This window comes from Melospiza melodia, chromosome 2 (genome assembly GCF_035770615.1).
Source record: "Melospiza melodia melodia isolate bMelMel2 chromosome 2, bMelMel2.pri, whole genome shotgun sequence".
In the NCBI taxonomy this organism is placed as follows: Eukaryota; Metazoa; Chordata; class Aves; order Passeriformes; family Passerellidae; genus Melospiza; species Melospiza melodia.
This window is the reverse complement of record NC_086195.1, coordinates 58,429,756-58,452,125: the sequence shown is the minus strand read 5'-3', so window position 1 is coordinate 58,452,125 and position 22,370 is coordinate 58,429,756. Positions and strand designations below refer to the sequence as shown.

The following is a 22,370-nucleotide window of genomic DNA, read 5'->3' as shown; positions in this document are numbered from 1 at the left end:
TATGCTCTGAAATGACCATTTGCCTGATATTTGTACTTTCTCCCCCATAAATATAATAGTTTTTAATTCTTTTGATCAATGCTCAGTAATTGTCAGTACTGTCCCAGTGTTTAGCATAGCTGACATGCCCTGATGTTACAAATCAGGCAAGCTCTGTAGTCAGGACCCAGCTCTCATGAGACTTGTGGTTTAGATGGAATAAATGGACAAATTTGGGGCCGTATAAACCCTACCTCAGGCCTGAAAAGGACCCAGAAAATTTCAATTTTACTTTAAGTTAATCTCTGAGTTTAATTTAATTATGTTAATCAGTCTCCTGTAAGGGATTTTGGAGTTTATTTTACTTTTCTGTGTTGATTAAATTTTCCAGGCTTTTATTGCACTAGAACATTGGGTCTCTCTTGTCAGTTTTCTGTGCCTCCCATTCTTGCTTTGCAGTGTTCTGCTGGGATTTCTCTTTCATATTACATTTTATGGTGATGTTTTCAGGAGTTTGTGTTTTCCATTGTATGACAAAAACTTGCAATCAGAGATTTTAAACAAACTGCCAGTCATGTAGCTGCAACAGCATGAAGATCAATGTGGCTGCAAAATCATCAGAGAAGCTGTGTGAATATTCAGGCAGTCAGCCTGTGCAGGACTTTTAACTACTGAAGCAACACTTCTGGCAGGAAAACAGGGATGGCTCAGGTGATTTAAAGGGAGCTTGTTTTGGGAAGCTTCACCCTCAGCTCTGGCACTCAGTGTGCCCTGAATTTTGGGATTTTGGGGTGAGGTCTCTGGGCAGATTTTAGTGGGTTTTTGTTGTTCTTTCAGTCCTATTTTTTTATATTCACTGATTGTACTCATCTCTCTCTCTTTACTTTGTCAGTTTCTAAATATGTATTGTCAATGTCATGTCTGGAAGAGACACAACACTGGCAGTGATAAGCACTGATAACAGGAGCTGTGTTAGTCGCACACAGGCAGATAAAGAATGTGCAGCAGAACACTCAGGGAAAATATTGCTTAAAATCAGACGTGAACCATTTTCACACTCTTATTTTTAGGATTTGAAAAGCTGGAGGTTTTGGTTTTTGTTGGGTTTTTTTCAGGGTTTTTTTTTTTTCAATTCTACACAGACCCTGTGAATTACTAAGGTTACAAACTAACTGTGCACCAGTAAGTTAAGTGCAGTGCTTGGACACTACAGGCATCTCTGACCTGAGGGCACTTAGTATAAGGTGATGCCATAGCTGTGAAGAGGCGAAATAATGCCTGGAACATGGGTGGGCAGACTCAGCCAGCAGCAGCACTTACAACAACATCAGCAGCCCTGTGGCATGTTCCCTCTGTGCTGCTTAATATGCGACGAACAAAGGTCTGGTTGGTAACCCAGCCCTCCCTGTATTCAGAGGCTGAAAACTGCCTCATTATTGTTCATTATGTAGTATTATTCTCATGCAGTCACATTATCATAGCTTCCCCTGAGAGCCAGGATGCTGCTGTGGGCTCTGCACAGCTACACTGGTTCCTATACCTGAGCTAATTTGTTCAGTGCTAACCTGATGTCTCTGCAGGACAGAGAGCTATTCCCCTTGTAAGGGAAGGTTCAAGTATTAGTTATAGATGCTGTGTGAGAAGTACAACATATACTGTCTATTTTTGACAGGGACCTGGTTTGCTGGCCCCACTGTGAAAACGTGCTAACTCATCCAGGGGAAATTCATTCCAAACTCAAGTAATGGTAGCAAAGGAGTACATGCAAAGAAATCAACTGTGGAGAGCAAGTGGAGGGTTGAGGGAGAGAAAGTTGTATGCAAGAGTGGCAGCAAGAAAGGGGAAGTGTGGCAGGGGTTTTAAAGGCATTCCAAAGCTCAGAGGTAGTAATTAGTTTCTAGATAGCTTTGAGGTTAGGACATCCAAAATATTACCCATTCTGCCTTCAGATGAAACAGAAATGAGCCAATTCTAGTTTACAGCCAGAGCCCAGATCATTGCAGCCGCTGCATCATTGTGAGTTGGCCACCATTTGAGATCTCGCTCCGTGACAGTGCGGTGTTAAGGTACAAGGAAAGGAGCGAATGCCTCAGTGCAGTGAGGATGCTGGCAGAAAACAGAAATAATATGATGGCAGTGATTGTATACATTTTGCTTTACACATGAGCTGACAACTACTGATACACACAGTTCAGTTCAGGAAAGACAGGGGAGGCAGTTAGCCTACTGTTAGGTACTGGAGAGCATACAGTGAAGAAAAAAGATAATATATATTAAGTGGTGTAAATTAACATCACAAAAAAACCCCACAATAAATATAAGGGAATGCTAAAAGAGAATACCAACAAATGGAAAGTACGTGGACATAGGACAGAAAATGTAAAGTGATAGAGTAGGTAGGATGTTTAGAAATAAAGTGGATAAATCTCCTGTAAATCAATAGCGAATATAAATTCTGCATGGGCCCTCTAAATTTTGAAAGTCAGTATCTTTTCTGCTCCCAGCTTGTGGGATTCAATGCATCAAGTCCATGTACCAAAGTGCCATCTCTTTGCTGTATTGCCCTTCTGCCATTCTTCACAAGGAGCAAGGATGGTGATGGCCCTTTGATAATGTTAAGAATGAGTTCAGTATTGGAAAGGACTTGTATTGCACCCCAGGTATGTATAGAGAAGGAGATAACCAGAGATCAGAACAGAGCCCCTTACTCCAAAAGCACATTCCTAAGTCTCTTGCATTCCAAACATGGCCATTGTTGCCCTTACTAACAAGCAAATAGCAAACACCTCTTTTCCAAGATTAGTATATAGAGAAGAACGTAGTCACAGGAACTAAAGCAGCAAGGTAGATTAACCCTTACTACTGAAATAAGCACATAGTATTGCCAATCAATGAAGTCCAGAGATGGGACATACATAGGAGTAATTTGGGAAGGTTCCACAAACAGTTTTTATTACTTGTTTCATTCTTGCTCCTACCCTTGTTCTTTCAGGGTTTTTGATGTTGCTATAACAATTCACAGTTTTCTAAAGTTTGTGTGTCATTTTTACCTTCTGGACCATGGAGATATATTAGAGAGCTTGCTGATGGAAGTGTTCATAGAAGTAGTGTGCAATCAGAAAAAAAATTAGGTTGGAAGGGTCCTCTGGAGGTCTGTAGTCCAATTCCCTGCTCAGAGCGGAGCTGACTTCCAAGCTGGATTAGGTTATTCAGGGCCTTGTTCAATTAAGTTTGGAAAATCTCCAAGGATGGAGATGCCATAACCTGATTGAGTACTTAACAATTCTCCCTGTGAAGACTTATAGGAAAAAGATAGCAATAGAAGTAGACCATATAAGAGAATGTAAGAGTATTTAATTAGAATATATAGGTGAAGATCATGGCAATAGGAGCTTTCTGTTTGGGTGATAAGGTAGAACAAAAGAACAGCAATATACTTACAGTAACAGCAGGATTTCTGTGACTTTGCCTTTGCTGGCAACAGTAGTTGGACATTGCAGACTGGAGAACTTTGTTTGGGTTTCTTCATAGGTAGTTTTGATCACAGTATCCCCAGGATTTTTCTTTTCTGGAAAGCTTTCTTTAGATGCTTAGCTGACTTTGCTGATTCCTTAGCTTCCCTCCTGTGGAAGCCTGCATCCCTTTCAGGTGGTAGTGACATACAGCCCATGTCTGAACAGTGAGAGAAATGAGATCCTGAGGAGAGGTGTCATCTCCAGCGCCAGTCAGCACCACTACTATATTCCTACCATCCTAGTGAGCAAAAGTCATCGAGCTGCAGGACTGCAATGTGGAAAAATGATGACACAAGAGCTTGATAACACAGTGTCAGCCTTAGGAGCAAAGTAGAAAAAATATGGGTTTGAATAGAAAGAAGCAGGGGATGCTTTGCACAGCCTTCTTGGTGTCACTACCTGTTGCTATAGTGTTTTTTAACCTGTCCCTCTAATGAGTTTTGAAGGCCTGGGAGGCACAGGCAGGATCAGCCACAGGATGAAACATCAATCAGTATTTGATTTAACAACAGAACTATAGCTGTGCTAGTTGACTGACAAGTCTTGTTTACTCAGACTTAGCCCCCACTCTGCAAAAAACAGCAGTCTCCTGCCCAGGCCAGGCAGCATTGTGTGTGAATAGACCTGGAGTCAGAGGCTGTATTCCAAGCATATAACTTGGCTTAACTCTGAGCTGAAAACAGACTTTAAATACAGCAGTTCAGCTCCTGGGTACAAGGAACTTCATTGCCTTGTGCATCCAGAGTCCAAGCCTACATACAGCCTTTGTTCCCAGGCCAGAAAGGTGTGCTATCTGAAAGCTGCTTGGATAGCAATGCTGTAAAAACCCACTGGTTTATTCACAGATTTCCTGCAGTCCCCACTGCATGCGGGCTGCACATGGGAATATCCTGGGCTCTGGAAATGAGGTGTGTGAAGGTGTGCCAGAGTTCGTTTGGATCATGCCAAAGATCCATACAAACTGTTACAAACACAACAGTCCATGTACTTTAAAATATACGTGCCCACGTACAAGCTATAGTTTACAGCAGCAATAGCATCCGCCCATCCCGTGGTGTGGAGACTGCAGTCCCGGTAACCCAAAACGCACCAGGGCTGCCAGAAGCTGCGGGGTGATCAGTGTGACCCCCTCGCTGGCCGTGGTTCACCTGCACAGCCCAGCTCAGCTCCCGGCCGCACCCTGAGGCCCGGCCAGCTGCCACCGGGCGCCTCTTGCTGCCCCTCGGCCGACCCAAGGCATCCCTTCCGCGCCCACCGCCTCCTGGAGGGGCTTTGCGGGACGAAGGCTGGGGAAAGGATTTGTTTTATTTGTTTACTTCTGGCCCGTTTAACTTATTTTTTTACTCTTTCTTCCTCGCTCTGCTCGTCGGGCCGGGCCGTGCGGGTGCTGCCTCCCGGCGGCGGCCGCAGGCTCTGGCGGCGCGCCGGGCCCTGCCCCCGGCCGGGCGTGCCGCCCTTATATAAGGCCTTTATGTAAGCGGCCGGCCCGCTCTGCCCTTCCTCGCCCTCCGCGGGATCGGCGCTTTCCGCGCTGGACACTCGCTTTAAGAATGGAGAGGCCAGTGCAGCCCTCAAACCCTGTCCCGGGTGGGACGCAGGAGGGCAAAGGCACGCGGGGAAAAGGGGCTCCCGCCCTGGCCCTCCGTGAGGAGAGTCCCGGCCTGTGGAAGGGGCTCTGCCGGCAGGCAGGACGTGCGCCCGGGGTGCCCCGGCACTGTTCGAGGGTCGGCAGGAGATAACGGGTTCCAGCGGCAGGGCTCCAGCCTGCCCGGCTCCTGCTGTGTGCCCAGGGTCCTGCCCCCGGCATGCGGCGGCAGTAGCCGATGTTTGCCCCGTGCCCAGCCGCATCCCGGGCCCGGGGCAGCAGTGTCCCCTCCAGAGGCTGGCGGCGCAGCTCCCTGGCGCGGGGAGCACCGCGGGAGCGCCTGCACCTGTGTAGCGGAGGGAGGAAGTGAGGCAGGTGTTCGCTGTGTGATTCAAAGCCTGCCGCTTCGCCCGGTGCCTCGGCTTCTCCAGCCGTGAAGCTAAGGTGGTGACTCACTACCTGCTTGATGTTCCACTGAGGCTTAATTCCTTGGAGGTTCTGGATGGAGGGAGGTGTTGAGAGCTCGTGTGCTCAGTGCTCATAGACAGCTGTTTCAGGCTCCAAGTCTTAATGCTTTACTTAGATGAACTCTGCATCTCAGAATTGCCTCAGTGCTGTTCCCTACAATCAAGTCTCTGCACTGATTAGTTTTGAACTTGCATATTTGTTTGCTTTTCAGACAATTCTATTATATTTCTGTATAACTCTTTCTATTCAGAATGCTACAGCCTTGGTTAATATTTGTCAAATGGTGCTTTGACTGTCTAAACTACTGGGACGAGTTTCATTTTATATGTCATCAGTAGGGGCAGAATAAGGAGCTTCATGCTTGGCCTATTTGCTGTAATACAGTCTCAGGGCCATTGCATCAGAGTCAAAACAAGGAGCAGCTTGTTTCCAAACAAGAAGTATGGAGGAAAGTCTTCTCTGCCTCCTTCCCTGTAAGGGAAAAGAGAGGCGAGAGGGGGGTGGTGGTGGGGGAAGAAAGTTATCTTTAACAGATTCTAAAAATGCCTTTTCCCAAATATGCAGTCAGTCCCTTCAAAGGTCTCTTTGTTTATTTTCAGGAAGAAACCCAAGACAGCTGAAAACCAGAAGGCGTCTGAGGAGAATGAGATTACTCAGACGGGTGCATGCAGCGCCAAGCCGGGCCTTCCCTGCCTGAACCTTGAAGCTGTTCCTTCTCTGAGCCCAGCCCTCATCCACTCTCCACATTCACCAACAAACCTGCACGCACACACAGGGTCATCTGATTGTGAGTACACCAACATGCTGCTGGGGTTCCTGAAAACACCTCCCTTACTGTGCACCAGGTTTTCCAGTTGGATGCTCTTCCCATAATGTCATAAAGAGGATCTTCTCAGGGCTTACCTTCTCCCTTCTTTGGGAATTACATCTAAAGCAGAACATTTTTGTGGTAAGATTGTGATAATGCAATCAGCCAGGAAAAACTGAGAGCGTGTTGTTAGGTCAGGTTGCTGCTTATTGCAAATTAAAAAGGAGAGACCCCTCAAGCATGTCCCTGTCCAACTAGAACTGTTGCTCTGCTCCAGGTAGTCACAAGCTTCTCATTACCCAACCGTATCTCCTGATCGGAGGGGTTTCAGTCTGTGCTGAAAACATGGGCCTGGCTCTGCAGCCCAGGACTGTAAAGTTTCCATGAAGAAAGGGGAGCGTTTTGTGGAGAGGATCAGTCTGTGAGAGGCTGGAAAATCTTTGTAGACCTGTGTGGTTGTACCAGCCTTAAGGCCCTTGTTTTGAGGGCATTTACTTCCAGATTACTCAGCATGGGTTAATTGCCCTTTAGAAAATGTTCTTCTGCATTTTGCCAAAAAATACAAAAAATAAGGGAGGAGAGTATTAAAACTGGATTTTGGAAAGTCACCTGACCTTGCCAGCTCTTCAAAACATTGTCATTTCACAGAGGTCCTTGCCTGGAAGTCTCTTGACAAAGAATGCGCAGGGTAATGTGAATTTCATCACTCACTAGTTTTTGAATATATAGTTTACCTCTTCTGCAGTGGTTTATAATGTAAATTTGCAAGGTGGGGGGGAAGAGAAGAAGATGATGATACCAGGTTTCAACAGCTCAGAAGCCAACCAGATTTTGCAATAGCCTGTAAAAAAGAAAAATCAGGGCATGACAATAAAAAATCAGATTAAAAAGTATGTGTATCCTTTTCTTTCTTTAATTTAAAAATCCTGCCTCAGGGCCAAGCTTGGAAGCAGTTGGGTTATAGGGATCATCACTATCAAAATCACTTTAGCTGCAATTCATTCCTGTTGGCTTCTGACTTTATTCATTATGAGCTTCTGCTAGAAATCTTGATTTTAATAGAGCTGGTAAACATTGGGGAGACTTTCCTAAATCTCACCTGGTGATTTGGGGAGAAGAAAGAGCTGTGAAACAATTGAACAGCAGGCAGTATGCAATTTAGTATATACAAGAATTCTTTTCAAATTGGAGATGTCAGACTCTTTGTTAAAACTGGGGTGCAGTTTTGTCTTGTAATGTTTTCTGAAAGCAAAAAGCTTGTGAAAAGATGCAAAAAATGAGCAGAACAACAAGAAAAAAATAATCCTTATTTTCAAACAAAGAATCCCTTTATCCCATTCACAAAGATGAAAGAGTTCATTAGTAAATGGGATTTGAAACCTCACACTGATTTTTTTGACAGTACAAATGGAAACCCATGAAAGCAACCTTAGGACAGAGGCCAGCAGGGATTGTTGGGAAGTTGGAGAATGAGCTCCTGCTTTTGCTTTCTGAAGTGGCCAAGTTCAGGGTGAGGAATATTGGCAGAGGGCAGCAGGGGAAGGTGGAGCCTGCAGCTCTTCATGCTCTACCTGTTCTGTGCACAGTGTCTTTTAGACTCCTAAGTTTTTAGGAGACACTGTCCCCAAGTCACCTTCCAGATGATGTCAAAGGCCTTTACTCCTATTTACAGGATAATACAATTGTTTAGGTTGGAAAACTGCCAGCCCAGGTTAGATGTTCCTTTCACACTGCAAGTGTGGGGGATTTTTTCAGAAAATGGGTTTAATAGCAATTCCAGCATTAACATTGTCCTGTCTTGTGAATTGTTGAAATTTAGTTCCCAAAATATAGCTAAAGTCCTGCAAAGATTCAGGAAATAGTAAGACCTCTGGTGGTATTATCTCTGTTAGCTGAAAGCAATAGAAAATCTCACAATTATTTATTATGGGTTATGACCTTTATCAGGCTGTATTTGTTAGGGTATGCATATATGCATATAATTAGTGTTTGGCATGCCCTTGCAAAACAGCAAGAACCCACATGAACTGAAATGAGGCGTGATGAATATTTACTGCATATTTACTGTAGCTCTCTACCATGTTTTATGGTATTTTCATATGGCCTCAATCCTTCGATTGCTGGAATCTGTTTGTGGACACAAAAGATTGATTTTTGTGGCACCCAACTTTAGAAACGGGTCTCCCTGCAGTTACAAATGCTTTCTCCGTACCTCTGATGTGCCCTGTCTTTTGGGTCAATTCTTTCCCCTCACTCTACAATCTCTTTCGTTGTCCTTCTCTTCCTCTCCCCTCAGAGCTACATTGCCGCATCTTTCTTCCTCTCAACTTTTGGACCCAGGTGATGCTGTTCTTCTTTGGGCCAGCAAGACTTTCTGTCCTTCCCTCTACCTTCAGACAGCACAACATTGTTTTTCTTCCCTTGCCCAGACCATCCTACTGCCTGGGCAGTACCCCCACATCTGGGCAGATTCCTCATTTTGAAAGGACATTCTTCATTCTGCTGAGGGGTTTTCTAGTGCATGGCAAATAGTACAGAAATACTATAGAACTAAAGTTAGACTGAAAGTTTGGGAGGAATTTTCTCTGAAAATACCAGAAGCACCCAGAAAGAGTCAGTATGGTAGGGTGTCTCAATTCTTGGAAAAATGCACAGATGTACAGATGGTTTCATAAGGCCTCATTTATGTATCTGGGGGGAAAAAAAGGCTTGGATTTTATGGGCCACCTATTGAAATCAGTTTAAAATCTTCACTGACCATTTTGCATGCACAGTCACTAGTGCTTGGCAGAAAACAACACCACATATTTATTATTATGAGAAATGTTCAGAAGCCAATCTACTTTAAAATATCAGGGTGCTTTTGGAATGATTCAGATAATTTTTTTTTCCAAGCAAAGGAAATAAAAACTCTGTGATAGCCATCTGCTCCTCAACTGTAAAAGGCAGAGGTGAAGAAAGCCTAAAGCAATAGTCTGAAAGCCAGTCTTACTGATATGAATGTTTAGGAAAAAAAAAAAACCTTGGGTAAAGTCATATGTGATGCACAACATAATTTAAGGTTTCATTCTGTAGCATATATTCTACATGCTGCTTCTGGTGCCACTTATTCAAAATGAAATTGCATTATTCCTCAAATTTGTAGGACTAGGTCCTAGATTTCTGGGTTTGAACACTATTTCCAGCACTGATGAATCCCTGAAGCTAAATCCAGAGCACAGGATGCGCTGTGTCCAGTCCCATCTCTTTTAGTCTTGGCAAATGCAATACAGTTGGAGAAACAAGTTAGAGGAAGAGGTGCTTCCTGAGGTAACTGTTTTCATGGAGGGCTTGGCAGCCCTCATGATTCAAAACCACCACTAATAATTGAATTAATTTGGAGTTAAATGATAAGAGTGAGCTGATAGAACTCCAGCTGAGTTATGCATCGAGCTTCTCAGCTGTCACAAACAGATCTGTCTGCTTACCCAGAAGAAAGGTGCTCGTGCAAGGACAAGTACAAGTTGAGGAAAGGTTATAAAAAAGCAAAGGAAAGCAATGAGATTTGTTCTATTCACATTTTTTTCACATATTTCCTTGCTTCTGGATACAGAATGCATAAAGTGCATAATAAGGCTGTAGTTCAAAGGCTGAACAGCCTCAGGTAAAGTTTCTAAAGATTTCAGTGAGAAGAAGAAGGTCATCAGGAGCTGGCTGTATTTAAACTGGTTTGGTCTGCATAGGCCACTTATTTCAGGAGCTTTTCAGAAAGCATCTATAACTGTATATATTTTGCAAGCATGCCAAGAGATAAGATCATTTTGGCAGAAACTTTCACGAGTTCTCAAAGATACAATCAGACAAAAACTTCATTCAGGCTCTGATGTATGCATCTTAACAGATGTGTCCAAACTCAAAGGAATCCCACGGGAACAGTGCAACTGAATCTCTTTGTCTCTATTGATAGTTAAAAGAGTTATTCTTAGACATTGGATGGTCCATCTGTGAAGGAATTTGTTCCAGACAAGACAAAAGCAACATCTTTGCAGAGAGTTTCCATGGGACAGAGAGGCAGGTTGGACAATGACTGAAAAACTTCTGAAGCAGTATTTATGATTTTAGAGAACACAGAATTCTTGCAGAGACCTGAGACTCTGGTAAGGAATGAGCTGAGAAGAAAAGTAAGCCATGAATATTTTTTTTTAATCTGTTAAACAATCATTGGCAGGTTGTCGAAATAAGGGAGGACTTTCTAAAGTTATGTTTTAGCCGGGGATGGGGCTGGTTTTTTGCGTTAAATAGAATGCACATTATAAACAGTGTCAGTGATAGACCACATCTGAGCTCTTTGCCCCTACACGCTCAAGTACCATGGCTGACTTGGTCCAATTCCAGCATTTTTCAGCTTTCACAGGACAGGAACTTTGAAGCAGAGTATATGCTTTTTTTCTCTTCTAAGTACTGATTTTTGTAGCTTCTTAGCCTTCCAGCATGACAGGGAAAGACAGGGTGGGAACCTCACAAGATTCCTGAACTCCGCAGAGCATTGAGAGTGGATATGGAAACTCTGGGGTTTTGTTTTCTTGAGCAGCTAGAGGGACTCACCATTCCCTTCCCATGAATCTGCCAGTTCAGTTTGCCTGGGGCTAGTGTAGAGGCTGGGTAGCTCTGAAGATGGTTTGGCCTCATCTTTACCTTTTAGGTTTCCTGTGTTTCTTTTAGAGGTTCTGTGGCAGGAAGGGAATGGTTGCATGCACTGATGGTCTTCTTCTTCTCCCTGGAAATTTGTGGCTGTGATTCCCTAGGAGCTGCTCTGGAGCTTTCAAATAGTCTTCACCCTCAGTGAAGACAGGAGGCCCCCTGATTCTACCAGCTTCCTTGTTTAGACAGTCAGGCAGTATGAAATAGTAATTCCAGCTGTATTTTTGCTAATCTATGTATGGCATGTCTTAGCTAGTGCTGAATATTTTTAGGTTGTTTTTGGTGACCTAAGAAATTTTGTATGTTTAGATATCTATTTTAGATGATATAATAATAATGATACAGGCCTTTTCTGTAGAAAGCTAAACTGAAAGCAAGGATATCCATAGTTCTCAAATACTGATGTTACAACACTAATTATACTTTCATCTTTCACAACATTTGAAATTTTGTTTGGTAACTGCTTCTCTTTTTAGTAGTTGTAAGTAATTTCTATGTCCCGTGCACTTTTATTTTTGTTTGTAAAATTATCAAAGGAGTATGAGTCAGGAATTACTTGTGTTTTCATAGAAGCAGATATGTGTTGCTTGAATTGTGTAAAGACAAAAGTAGGTACAAGTACAGGTATGCAAAACTATAAGCTGAGTTCACCCTGCCTTTTGAAAAAGCCATCATAATACATTGAAGAACTGGCAGTGAAAAATGTGCTAATGGTAGGAACTGGTCTCTGTATTCTAATTGGTGCACTAAGTGAGTTTTGTCAGGTTGGTCTCTTGGGCTTTTTGTCTCTTGAGAAATGACTCATAACATATGGTACTTCAGTTACAAAGTCAGTGAGTATGTTTTCAGAAGCAACTGTGGAGCCCAACTTTAACTGATGCATAAACTACTTATATTTGTAACACATAGATGCCTTTGAAAATTTGTCTAATTAGGTTCTGTTATTTGATGCCCCTGTAATACTGTGTTGGTGTTAGGTTGTGGTGTTCAGTGCTTTTCTTACTGCTCTCTGTTTAAAGAACTGTCAGTGATAACATGCATAGTCTTGGCTTTGGTTTAAAACTGCCATGCATGCTCCTAACTCCCATGATTTCAGGGTACATCTTGAAGATGTTTCTACAGTGTATCTATCCTTTCTAAGTACTAGGGAAAAGGATGAGACGTACTGCTCTTCACAGGTCCATAGCTTCCATTCTTGAGGTGACTGAGTTGGTAATGCTGTAGTGTTTCTCTTTATAAGTCATGCTGCAGCCAGTGAGGGACACTCTCACTGTTCATTAAGATGTCTGCAGTCAGCTTCTGAGTTTACTTTGTTGTGTCTTCAGAGTCAGCCCCCTCCAAGATTTTAATTCATGTTCTTTATGTTCATAGTCTTCAGTAAATCCTTCTTCTGTATGTATTTCAGCTGCTTCACTTGTGAAGTGAGGGACTGATGGATACGTACAAATATCTATCACTGTTCAATGTATCAAGATGTTCTAGTACTTTTTTTTTAACATTTGGGATTTTGTTTGTGTGGTTCTATGTGTGGGGTTTGTGTTTGGTTCAGTTTAGGGTTTTTTTTCTAAGTCCCAGAGCAGTGCTTTCCTCTTCTCCCCTAGAGCTGGCTTACCTTCTTCCATCGTGCTCCATCCTGAAAATGAACCAATAATGTAAATTCTGCAGTAGAGTTCCTGTGATGTCCTAGCTTACCTTTACTGCTTTCTTAGACAGTAGTCTTGTTAACACACTGACACGACTACTTGCCTACCTGATCTCTCAATCCACATAGTCTGCAACACTTCATAGATACCAGTCATTGTTCTGTTAACTTTCTCTGTCTGATATGTTTAAATAATGTTTTATTATAGTATTTCTCTTTATGCTTCTAGTGAGTTTTATTTTAAATTTCCTCTTCACCCTACCTAATCTTTGGTTTACATCTAGTCTGCTATAGTTTATGCTCAGTTCTATTAAAGTCACTTGGGCATGATTTCCATGTTTGGAAGAAAAAAATTTCAGCTTTATGAACTCTTATACCTTGTTATTTAACCATTGTAGCATTTTCTACTTCCTCATTTTTCTTTTGTTGTCCTTGGATATGCATATGAACTCTATTAAAGTGTTGTTAAGGCCTCCTCCCTGCTGTTCTTAGGGATTTTACATCCTTATCTTTTCCTTTCAGACCCTTTCTGACTAACTTCCTCTTCTTTTTTTCCTTTCAATAGTTGTTCTTCTTGAAGTTGCACATACCAAAACTGTCACTCTGAGATCTGCTTGAAGCATGTCAAATGTAATCATGCCAATCATTGTTATTTCATGTCTTAACCATACATGCTACTGCTGTCATCTCCTCTATCTTAGTTGGGTGAGAAGACTAAACCAAATGTGCCATTTTCCTAATATGGTCTTCAGAGGAATACTTCAGTGTTTGACAGGTGATTCTTGCTTGAAGGAAACTAAAGCAGCTGCATCTCCATCTCCTTTTGTCCTAGTGTGGGTTGTTACAATCCTGTGCAGCTCAGTGCTTGCATCTCTCACAGTTAGTTCCTTGTGTGCTGTAGGGAGACACCTTCCATGCACTGAGAAACATTGACTGGTGTTGTAGTGGCCTGGTTTGTTGCAGCTACACAACTCCAAAATTACAGGTGTAAAAACATACTTGGTCACCTCCTGCTCCTTTTCACCACTATGAGCTGTTTAGCATTGGAGCTTTTTGATCTTTTCCTCTTAAGTTTCCATAGTCACTTTCTCCTCCTTTGTTTACCTGTGGTAGAGTAGCCATGTAATCTTTGTGCTATGATCCTCCTCAGTAACTTTAGAACAAGGTATGGCCAAACCAGTATTCAAATTAGAGAAAGCCCAAACAATTCTTGCGTTGTTCTCCACTGAACGACTGAACAAAGGGAGCTCTCTAATTTGAACCTTTTTTTGAACTGAAGCCTTAACATGGTAGTGGGAGAGAACCTGAAACATAAAACCAAGGATTTATAAACCTACTTATGTTCATAAAGAGTGCTAGGAGGTGTTGCGGAGTAAAATCATGTTCACAACAAGTGTGGTGTTTGATCTACTCCATGGGTGAGAGTCAGTTGAAAGCCATCAGAATGTCACTGAGCTTCATTTGCATCAGGCTGCTTGCCTGGCATCCGGCACATGGAGACCACAGCAGCAGGTTCTGGCTGGCACTGTGCATTTGAATTCCCAAGGACACCAAGTGCTGTTGTTCCTAGAGGGGATATCATTGTGCCATCCATTCATATTTTCTGTGGCTGTTTTCATTGTCCATGGAGTCATTCTCAAGGCTAAAATAACATGAGATCCAGTCTTAATGTGTCTCCCACTCAGGAAATAGCGTACAATGAGGATTGAAGAATCTGTCAGCACAAATACCTCCTTGAGGAATTAACTGCACCTATGAAAAAGAGATAAACAAACCCTAGCACCCCTACTCATCCCAGCTTTGTTGTGTTGAGCACTGAAAGGATCTCTGCCTGGGATGTGCAGTATATACTCTGTATCCATCTGTGACATGTGGTGAAATGCTTCTTCTTGAAAGCCCACGAGAGGGAAGTAGTATAAATTAAGAGTAATCTCACAGCAGCTATTTTTACGTCCTTAACCAGGGAAAATGTAAGTGTAGCAATATTGTGCATCTATTAAAAATCTTGAAAGGCTCTTTATAACTAGATGATAGGAGTGGTAACATGTAATTTATTGATGTTACAACGATAGAGGAAGAAACCCACAAAGTAGCAATTTTTGTGTGAAAAGGGGTATGATACAGGAAATAAAAACAGAGAAGGGGACTTCTCGTAGTTTCATGCCTGTTTGGGCAACTATGTCAATTTCAACAAAAATACCTTGTGCTTTGATCCTATGCTACATTTCAAAGCAGGGCATGTTCCCTGTATTCAAAAGTAAAACTCCCAGATGCCATCTCTAGTGGTTTTGGATGAGTAGAGGGCAGAATGTGCCTAAGGCAGACCTGAGAAATAACTCCCATGCACTGTACTAGTATCACCTGTTGGTGTCTGGTGCTTGCATATACATGTAATTCCAGGGCCTTTTCCCCAGGGAATGGGGGGATGCATTGGAACTGACAATGTGTATTTAATACTAGAGTTCCCTCTGATGGTATGAAGCCATCCAGGAATGTTGCTTATTGCCTTGATTTATTTGTTTAAAGTGTTCTGCCATACATTTCTGTTTCTGTCAAAGCTAAGTTGGGGGTTTTGGAAATAAGTCTGGTCCCAGAGATTACAGAGGTCTCACTGAGGACAGAAACATTTCCTGTGGCCTTCAGTATTGTAGACATGAGTGTGTTCAGTTTCCCACTGATATTTAAATCTGAATTATAGAGAGGCCTGACCACTTGTCCCATAAACTCAAAATAAAGAAACCACAGTCCAAAACATTATGAATATGTGTCTCATGATATTTGCAAGTTGAAATATTCACCCAGTTGTACTAGTTAAAAAGCACCCAATTGTACTAGTTAACAATTTCCCTTTCACTAGTACATAAAAAAGACAAATGGAAAAAATAACCAAATAGGATCTAGCATTTTCATGTGATAGCTTTCCTCTACTCAGGGCTGAGACAGAGGCACTGGACAAGATAAGAATCTTTTTCAGCCCTGAGGACTGGCATTTACAGTTTTTCATCCATCCCTTGTTTCTCCCATCAGCCATAGTTCTGGGACCAGAACAAAGTCTCTTTCCAGAGAAATGCCTTTCAGTGTATCGTGGAGGAAATAAGCAGTGCTCTTCCACAGGCTCTCCCACAAAATTCAACCATAACTGCACCCTCTCCCTAACAGACTGCTACAAACACTCCCTGTACAGGATTCTAGCTTGAATGGAAACCTTCTGAAGAGGTAATTATCTTAAGAGATTTTAATCTATATTTTGCTTTTAACCAAAGCCCACAAGCTCTCAGGCTTACTGTATTTAACCACACTCAGGTTGATAAGCTTCTTCTCCTGGTCTTTCTGCCTGGGGGAACACCTAACACTGCTGGGAGAACATGAAGGAGTTCATGGAATAGCAGGTGTCTCTTTTGGAGACAAATTTTAATATATTTGCACCTGTTAGCCTTTTAATTCATTTTATCTCCAGACACAGCTCCCACCTCCAACCCCAGCCTCTTCTCTTCCCTAAACAAGGTTTCTGAGAGAGGATAAAAGTTTTACAGTCTCCCACAGCAAGACAGTCAAAAGCAATCGTTATCCACTTTCCTTATGGGGATTCAGTCTGAAATACACTATTAAGATTTAAACAGAAGTCTGTAAAGCAGGTGGAGGTATTCTTAAGGAGTAATCTTTTAATCAGGACCATAGAATAGCAAAACAAATCACCTTATTTATCTATGTTTTCCAAAGTGTTATTTTTTTTCAAGAAGCATCCCCCTAATCTTTTTTTGAGTAGGGAGTGCTCACACCAGCATTTCTGGCCCATCTCCCCCTGTCCCTGCTCAGTGACTCTCTTGCTGTGGGTCCACCAGTGAAACATGCACTCCAAGTTACAGCACCTGGCACTGGGAAGGGAAACGAGCAATAGATGCACCTAGATTTTTAAAGAGCCAAGAGCAATAGATGCACCTAGATTTTTAAAGAGCCAAGCTGCCTCACACTTATAGCCAGTTAAAACAGTTGGACCATGCTGGGGCTTGGCAGGATCATGCATGAGCTCTCTGGGAACAGGAGAGTGTAGATGAAACAGATTTCGTGTAGAACATGAAAATGTTCCCTACTGAAGAAGGGATGAGCACAGCGTTGTTTTTCTTCCTAGGAAATGGTGCCATCATGTGGAGACATTGTTTTCTCTGTTTCTTGTTTTAAGAGGGCAGTTGTGAGGTTTTCTCCCTCTACATTTTAAAGAAGTGCATTAAAATGCCATTTGGCAAACTTATATTTCACTAGCACAAATAAATTACAACTGATTGGGGCACAGGAATTAACACACTTGAAGTGATATGGCCACATCCTATTGAAATCCCTGTTAATGCAGCTGTGATGACACCTCCAGGCCTTCTTCTGTAATGATATATATGTTGCTTGGAGGTGGTGTAGATACCCACAGAAGCATCCCCCATCGATGTAGTTCATTTCTGTGCTATGGAGATAACAATGGCATGGCTGTAGATAGTCTGCAGACAAGGTCTGAGAGAGGAACTGAGATAATGGGAGTGTGTGTATATGTGTGACACTGTTTTGTGTGGAGGTATATTTGACTGGACCCCAGATATGTGCCTAGGAATAGAAAATGGCTTTTGTCTATGCACTCTTCAAAGTGTCTTTGGAATTTGTAAATTAGCTAATATACAAATTGGATTAAAAGTTGGAAAGTAAATATCCTGGCTCAAAATGTAATACTTCCCTAACTTAAAAAATAGCTGAACATGCTGTAACACTGGCTTTGGTCACTGCACTGCTGTCAACTGGAGCCAGTTTTTACTTGGTGTTTTACAATTTTAAGTAGGGTGCTGACCATAAAGAGGAATGGAAGAATTAAGGTGCTAGAGTGCTTGGAGAAGAAAACTAGGTTTTTTGTAAGCCTGGAGAATAAAATTTGAAGAAACTTCAATTATTTCTTGATATTTCTTTAATATTCTTTATTAATATTCTTTATTCTTTTGTAATATTCTTTATCCAAGGATGCAAAACAATTCCTTGAGGCAGGCAGTCCTGCAGGGTTGGATGCACAGTGCTGTCCCTGTTCTAGGTGTGGGGCAAACTGAGGCACAGACATTGCCACCTGTGGTTTCAGAGCAAACAGGATTAGTGCCAATGGACACCTCCTGAGGTGTGTCAGGCAAAGCACAGGAAGGGGACTCTCTGCCTGTCCCCCCCAGGCCTGAAGGCTGAAATAGAAGGTTTTGTCCTTGACACTAGGAATTTATATCCACTGGGTATAGAAGCCAATTTATGTACAGAACAGCCATGGTTTAGTCTTCAGTTTTATGTTAAATGGATATCTCATCTTTCAGTAAATGCTAAAAAGGACAGAGCAATTAACTAAATAAATCATCTTTAGGAGTGTGCTGAGCATTTTCTAGTCTGCAGAAAAAGTCTTCTGAAAAAAAGTTTAGGCAAACTCTTATTTGCTATCTCCTTGGTGTGTTTTCTCCTTGGAGAATAAGGTTGTGTTTGTGTGTGCACACATTTCTGTCTTTGAAACAAATGTAGTTATTAGCTACAAAATTTAGAGAAGTTTGACAGCTTTCAGAACGCAGTGATTTTTTGCTTCCATAGAGTGTATTACTGACACATTAATAGATGTTGTGCTGGTAAAAATACAGTACTTCCTGTTAAATGTAGACTGCTACATATTTTGATTCTAACAACAATCTGGTAGGGTTAGGGCAATTTGTGTAGTGTCATCTGGTGTTTGTTTTGGATAGATATTATAGAAGGAGATACTGATTTTCAAGATGTTCAAGCAGATGATTGGATGAAAACTCCAGCAAACCTTTAAAGCAACAGAAAGCAAGGGCTACTCCTGGTCAGATCTCCTGCTGAGGATACAAATGTTCTTCTGTGTTCCTGAAACTCCATAGAAGTTTTTCCTCTTGCAGGCCCCTGTTTAGAATGAGGCCAGATATTCAGAAGAATCAGCCTGAGCAGACGTGGCTGAATTGCTCTCTGCCCATCTTCGAGATGCACTGAGAAGTCACACATTGCCACATTTTCAGCATTTGAATTCTGGTCACTTCCTTGAGTGGAAGAAATGCTACTCCAGTAAATTGGTCTCAGATAATTGGAAGCTGATGCAGGACTAATGTGGTGTATGGAAACACTAGATAGGAATTTTTGCTCTGTTAATCCAGTTTTATAGTAACTAACTTGATAACAACAGAAAATAAAGCTTTATCAATTGGGATAAATCGGTAATTGAAGTTGACAACAACCCATAGTCATTGCGGTGCAAAGTTTGGAGTACGAGGCACTAATGTATGGAAATGAGAACTTCCTATAGAAATTGTGGGGCTATAGCAGCTTTCACATTGTGATGGACATGCTGCATTCTGAGTGAACTGTTGTGTTTATGAAAGAGTTGAGATCTTCATTCCAACATAAGGATTCTTTACTCACATACATCTTTCTTAAGGAAGATCTGTTTTTATAACAGGGCTTTGTTTGCTTGGGATTATTTATTCTGTAAGGTCTTTAAAGAGTATCATAGACAATGATATATAGACAACTCCTTCATTGACCTCCTTCAGCTAGAATACTTTATCTGTGTTTGGGCTGCATTTTAACTGAAAGAAGATAAGGAGGAGAATACCTATAAACAATGAGGATGATTTGGAGACCTGAGTTTGTATTTTCTAGAAAAGACAGGTGTAAAGAAGAAAAGTGAGGCACCTTCTGGTATATAAGGGAGTGCTCTAAAGAAGAAAATGGTCAATAGCTCTCCCTATGTGTTAGGGGAAGGGGTTGAGTGATCAGTTTCAAATTTAAATACTAAGAAATCTCTCTTGCTAGAAATATAATAGACTGTCTGTTTGGGGAGGGAGTGGAAATCCACAGTGTTGTTTTTGCAAACATGGTAGACAAATTTCTGAAGAACTAGTGTAGGTAAATTATTCCCACAATAGGAGAAATAGTAGACTAGATGACTGAAGAACCTAATGTGTCCATTTTATACAAACAGGAGGCTGTCCAACAGTTGGTGTGGAAACCAAGGATTAAAGATTTCCAAAACCACACATGGTAGAGGAAGAGAGTAAGGACTAGATGATACTGCTTGTCTCCAGCAGCAGGAGGTTATTAGGTTTGTTGTGCTCCCAGGAACTAGTGGCTGGATTACTAATGCACAGAAAAGCAGTTCCAGAAATAGGAAGGCCACCTACCAAGCCTAACTTCTGCATCTTTGTCCTAGCCCAGGGTGTTCTCCCAACTAGGGAAACACTTGTCATTTTGATAATAAAAACATGAAGAAACCATATTCTGTATGAGATACAATGTCTCCAACTTTTCCACCATCTCTCAAGTGTGCATTCTTCTCAATGCAAAGCTTAGGAAGGCTGTCAGAAAGAGAAACTAGGCAAAAATACCAAGCTAGTTGATCTTGTGTAAGTGAGACATCAGTGAGATGTTTGCCGGACAATCCTCTAAATTCTCCTGTGGAAGATTGAGGCAAAAACTAAATCTATATCTGTCTCAGCAAGCCCACCAGTTCTCAAGGATATAGAACAATTATTCTGTATTCCCCATAAGTATGAAAGCGAGATATCGTATTGGAATAATTACCAATATAGCCAGACGGGATGTGCCTGAGCTTGTCTGGCCCTTGCTGCTTGACCAAAAGGCAGCAGCTGTGGCGTTTTCACCTCAGAGACACCTTTGGCTAGCTGGATGTTGCAGCTGGGCACATGGAGACAAGTCCAGACATGCAGGAGCTCCGGTTTACCTTGGTGGAGAAGCTTTAAGGTGATGGTGAAGGAGAAGGAGTCAGTTTTGATGGAGGGTTTTCGATCCAGAGCTTTATTCATGGCCCACAGGCCTCTGAACCCAGCAGCAGCTCCGACAGAACTCCCCAAACTGCGTGGTTGCTCGCCCTTTTACCCGGGGGGAGGGAAGGAACACGGGAGGGGGACCACCAACCAGGTACAGCAGGGGGGAGTCTCAAGTGACAAATGACACCTGGATGGCCCAATGTCGTCTAGGGGTGGAGGGCATCTTTTGAATTCTGCCAATCGCTCGACACCCTTCTGGAATGCCAGGATTGACAGGCAGTGCTCAGCAGGAGGCAAGGGAAGGGGGAGGGAGAGGTGGCTGAGACACCTGGGGAAGAAATCTTCAGGGAGAAACCCGGGGTGTCTGAGGCAAACCATGACATCACACCGCAGCAATACAGCCTTTGGGTTCCACTCTGCTAGTCATTCCTGTGAATGAGCACATGGTAAGTTTCCAAAAAAGCTTGGATTCCAGCATCCTAGGCAGTTTTGCTTCAGGTGAATGCTGTGCTGAGGTGCTGAGCTACTGCTGAGTTGCTGTAACTGTGATGGGTTCATCGCTACTGTGTTTCCAGAAATGGTAGTCATTACTGTGCAATGGGCTTTGAGATGCCATGGTTTTAAAAGACACTAGAGAAAATCAAATTCTCTATATCCTTCAGTTATGGGCATTAAGACTTTCAGCAATTGGCTTTGCAGAAAGGGACATCTAGTGGCTGTACAGAAAAAAAACCTTGCAAAACACGTTTTCAAATGCACAACGTAGCCATTTGTGTATGGCCTGTAGTGTTCAATATTCTGTTCATCTTTTTGGTTCTACTACATCGTGTGTTTTCTGGGGTAATTTTTTATGGTTTTGACAAACAAACAAAAAATCACCATTTTGAGGCATTACTTTCTAGCTTCATGTAGGTCTGTATATGGTAACTCTGGCAAATAGCGAACTGCCTCAAGCCGTGCTTGATGTACCTCACTGCTGCACTTCCAGTTTTCTATGGCATCTTCCAGGAGTCCACTGCCTGCTGTTTCCTTCTGCCTTTGGTACTGTACTTGGAGAGCTTGTCATTGTTATTGTCATGGTAAAACCTACTTTATTTTGAATGCCCATAGCATAAAAGTCAGCGGGAGGGGTGGATGAGATTCAGGGAAACACTAATCTAAGCATCCAGTCATGTATTACACAACAAAAGTTTTTTTCCTTTCCCATCCACGTTGTGCTCCTTCTTACTAGTTGAGGATGAATTCCACGCATGTTTCTGTGAATAGCCTGACAGTTTAATCGGTACATTTGCATACGGGCAAATGAAGCTTTTTTCAAAGTTGCACAGTAATATGTTTCACCTTTATACCATGCCAGCTTCAAATTGTATCCCAGGAGGATTTCAAATGTGCATAATCTGTGCAGTTGTCTGGGCTTTTTTTCCTTTCTTTTTCTTCTGCCTTTTTTTTTTTTTTTTTTTAACTGGCAAATGCCTATTCATTGCCCATCTGGGTAAGAATAGCCTTTGCATTTTCACACCCATTCTTTCCTATATGGTTTGTGAATACTCCTCCAATCAGAACTTGCTTCACAGAAAGGGGACAAAACCATTTTACAGGAGTTTCTCAGAATAAGTCCATTGGGATCTCTACATCATGTTTACTGGACAAAAAAAAGAGCGAGTACTTAACAAAGACCACTTGAATTTCACAGAAAGTTTCCCACTGTCTTGAGTTTAAAAGAGTGGCAGGCCTGAGGAGAGCCCTAGACAGGAGTCTTTTTCCTGAGCTGGGCATTCTGTGCAGTGACGAGTAGGTGAGTGTGTGTGTGTGCAGCTGGGCCTTGTGAGGAGCTGACACACTTTCTGGCTTGTCCAAGGCTCTAGGAGTCTTTGTCAGAATGTGGCATTTACTT

The 22,370-nt window shown here is 42.2% G+C and overlaps 1 protein-coding gene across 22 annotated transcripts in view; it reads left to right on the top strand.

Annotated features, from left to right (window-relative positions):
- The window catches only part of ZBTB20 (zinc finger and BTB domain containing 20), a 474,683-nt gene that overhangs the window by 439,476 nt on the left and 12,837 nt on the right, over positions 1–22,370 (top strand). For all 22 annotated transcript variants that reach the window (XM_063148336.1, XM_063148332.1, XM_063148339.1 and 19 more), the window contains one exon: positions 6,147–6,334. The gene's annotated coding sequence lies outside the window, so the exon portion shown is untranslated. The remainder of the gene's footprint in view (positions 1–6,146; positions 6,335–22,370) is intronic.